Raw genomic sequence first — 4,068 nt, forward strand, 5'->3', positions numbered from 1 at the left:
GGAAATGAGGCGACGTGGGTTCTGGTCGTCATAGTGTTGGCAATGAATTGATTTTTGAGGGGGATTTTCGCCTCTCGCACACCCGGACTTCGTGAGATGTTTTACACCTCCATCATGACGACGATAACTCCCCCCCCGACAAAGCCATTAGGTCTGGGAATGAGCGTGAGCTGGGAGTGAACTTTTGCCTATAAAGGCTAAGGGGTGTAGGTAAGGGAACTGTAGGTTAAGGGACTGAGGGTCTATAAAAGGGAAATGAATAGCTGCTGAAAAGGGTATATTTATGAAGTCCTCAGTCCTCAATATATATCAAAAGTCGTAATTTTATTTTGACACAAGACGTTTTCCCATTGTTTCTTCTAAGAACAGATACATCAACAACTTGGAGACAAATACAATGGCGTGGATTGAAAAGAAATTCCATGAAATGAAACAATAAAAAACAAATTAATCCGATGAAATTAAATGACTAAAAATGACTGAAAAAGGGTATTGCTGGATTTCAAATCGACGTTCGCGAGATTATGATTAAAGTAATTTAAACGATTCGTTCCATTAGATTTAGGAGAGGAATGTGAGACTTTTCCCGTAAGAAGAGGATTATGTAAATGCCACCCAAGTATCAAGTTCCGGAAGAGGTTAAATTGCATCGCGCTGACTTTCGTGAAATGAAATAAAGGAAGGAAGTGTCCAGGATGGAGAAATTACAGTGAATGATAATGTTAGGAAATCTTCACTCACAGGCTTCAAAGTATGACTCAGGTGTAATCTATTTCAAGTAGTCTGGGGATATAGGCCATATAATAACGATATATATAGTGGATATACAGATACAAGCAGTGAGACTACACAGCTAGCTCGGCGCCTTGGGGAGACCTGTGGGCGGGATTCAGGTCCTGCATCAAAAGCACGCGAGGTGAATTATCGACGACACGAAAGGTTGCTCGTAAACTGTGCTTTTGATCAGGAGAGGGATGCAAGCAGACGTCTAAGAGAGAACGTGCCTTTGCTCCCCCTGACGCTGAGGACGTGTTTTTTTCTTGAGGATAAATACATCAGCGGTCAGTAAAATGCAAATACATTGACGGGAATAAAAACAAACAAAAGAAAGAAAGAAAACAAAATTAATATATACTTCTCCTTCTGCCCAATATTCATGAAGTCCTCAGTCCTCAATACATAATCAAAGGTCGTCATTTTATCTTGACACAAGACTTTTTCCCATTGTTTCTTCTAAGAGCAAATACATCAACAACTTGAAGACAAACCCAATAACGTGGATTGAAAAGGAATTCCATGACATGAAATAATAAAAAACAAATTAATCCGATGAAATTAAGTGACTAAAAACAAAGAAATCCGTCGAAGTGAAACAATTAAAACAAAGAAATCCGATGAATTGGAACAATTATGGGAAACAAACTAAATCCGCATTTCCCTTCTCATTGTGTTAATTGCAGATCAATGGATATTCCAGGGTTACATTCCTTGTTTTATGGCATTCAAGTTGTTCAGCGAATGCACAGCTAATTAGCATCAAGTGACGTGTTAACTTTACCCTTTAAAGAAGAACAAGCGCTACAGTGAATCAGGGAGAGTAGCTCATTGATACCACTGCTTTCCTATTTTTCTATGTTTTTTTGCACTTGCAATCCTCTCTATTTCAAGGCTGTATTTAATTTATTGGTAAATTATACTGTGATTATATTTAAACATAGTAATTCCGAGTTTGTCTCAGTCGAAAGGGATGTTCTGGAAAATAATCATATGATATGCTAAATCTCTCTGTAATCTTCCCATCATTTTTTATAAATAACGTGAAAGACATGACACTCTTTTATAAGATCAATTAGAAAATTCACTTGCATTTAGCCTGTATTTTTCCTACCCACTGAGGCTCCCCGGTCTTAGATCTGCTCGACGGACAGCCTTCAGAACACAATGATTTACATTTTTTATTGTCTACGTAATGACGGTGACTTTGGGGATTTTCCAAGCATCGACAAGGCTGGGATTAAACTCTGTCTGGATTGTTAAAGTCTGATCTCCCAAATGCTAATATCCTTATCAGTACCGTCATATTTATTCGTATTCTGATTAATGTCGATATAATTATTATTATTTTTTTTTTATCTTCACTGTATTGTTCTTGTTCGTGTTACCCTTATCAGTATCCAAACATTTTTTTTTATTATCCTCATAATCATTATCGTTATTGTATAAGGTTATATCCAATTTATCTTCACTACGGTAATTGCCATGCAACTGTATCCAATAATTTATCGGATGATAACTTAGCTAGTTCATGCTTCTGTCAACTACTTCCACATACTTTAGCTCATCCGGTATATTCTTTAGTATTCTCTCTAATATCATCACGGTGTACGAATAATGGCTCTTACTCACTCACATCCTAGAGAAGACCCTGTCCCGATCAGCTGATAGATGTCAGAAGGGAATGGGTACGCTGACCAATGACTATGGCAGAACCCATTTCTTCGATATATGATCAAGTAGATTACTGTGCCGATAAGTCAAGGTGGTCAATGGCCGTATGACAGAGTCCATTAATGTAATGGGTAATCAGTCTGGTTCAGGGAGTGTAAAGCAAACGAAGCAATATTCTATTCGGAGTCATTCTGTGAGATTACATACTTAGAGCTCGGTTATTAATCTAAACAATGTGTTTGTAGAGAACACGTTTGAAGAAGGGAAGACTTATGATGAATAAGGAATGACTCGTAAGATAAGATATACAAGTCCTATTTCTTTATCATTGAGGATGTCTGACAAAACCTTATAATATAGAAGGCGAAAACGATAGTCGTTGCTGTAACATATGTATTTCTCCATTATGTCTACGAAAAGTTTATACAACACAAATGATACAATAATCAGGCGAAACGCATTTTTTCTATTTTCCAAATAAACGTAATGGGGGAAATGACTTGATACAAACCGCCAAGATGAACACAGTATTGGTTACCAAAAATACACAGATATAATCTGAAACCAAATGAAAATGAAAGAAATAAAATCGATCTATATAGAGAAAAGCGGAAAAATAAAAGATAACCGTTCCTTTTATCTTTAAGATACGGCAAAAGAAAAAAAAAACCGAACTCAAACAGTTAACTGACTCTAAACAACTTAACTTTGTGGGTGACAGTTAAGTCGATTCTGATCTTACTGGGCCGGAGTGGATAATGAATCTCGATAGACTTAATCGGCCGGGATGGATGAGCGACAGGTGTGATCACCGCTAACCCAAGTAGTATATCACAGCGTAATATTGAACTGTCATTGACAAGCAGTTCAGAATATCCAAGGGCATGCACTGAATTATAATTTGCATATACATTTCTAAGAATAAGAGTAATAAATTGGAGCAAATTAGTGTGTGCATCGAAAATTATTTTAATCTTAGTGTCATGATCTCGCTACTATATATTTCTTTTTCAATGAATTCTTCGGCAACTTTAGCAAAATATTCGGCTTAGAAGTATATGAATACGGCCTCATATTTACTAATCACGTGAACGACTAATAAAACAATACTAAAAAAAAGAAAAAAGGACCCAATTATGTCACGAACTTAACACGCTTTATAACAATAACTAAGAATGGGAAATTATAACCAAGAATGCTAAATGGAATAATCCCAAGTCAGCCACTCCTCTAACCCAGCGTCCCTCAGCCTCAGCAATTGCGAAATGATCCTGCAATCTCCACGCCGCATGCCCGGTGCCTTTGTGACGTGCAGTCTGATGCATGTCGTGTTGAGCGCCATGTAGACCGTGGCTGATAAATTCCCAGCGTTCCGAGGGCGAGACCGGGAGAGGCGAAATATAGTCTTCCATTTATCTACTGACAGTTCAAATTTCTCAGGCTTTTACCCCCGCTGAAGGGCATAATAGCCAAGACACGCTGTGGTTATTGCAGAGGGGTGAGAGAGATTCCCTGAAACTGGAGTATTAGCGAGCGTATCAATTTCGTGAGCAATTACTTCAGGCAAATCTAAGCCTTAGGAGGAAGATTGTGTCGTATAGTCTAAGGCAGATATATATA

Source organism: Penaeus chinensis, chromosome 34, assembly GCF_019202785.1.
Source record: "Penaeus chinensis breed Huanghai No. 1 chromosome 34, ASM1920278v2, whole genome shotgun sequence".
Taxonomy (NCBI): Eukaryota; Metazoa; Arthropoda; class Malacostraca; order Decapoda; family Penaeidae; genus Penaeus; species Penaeus chinensis.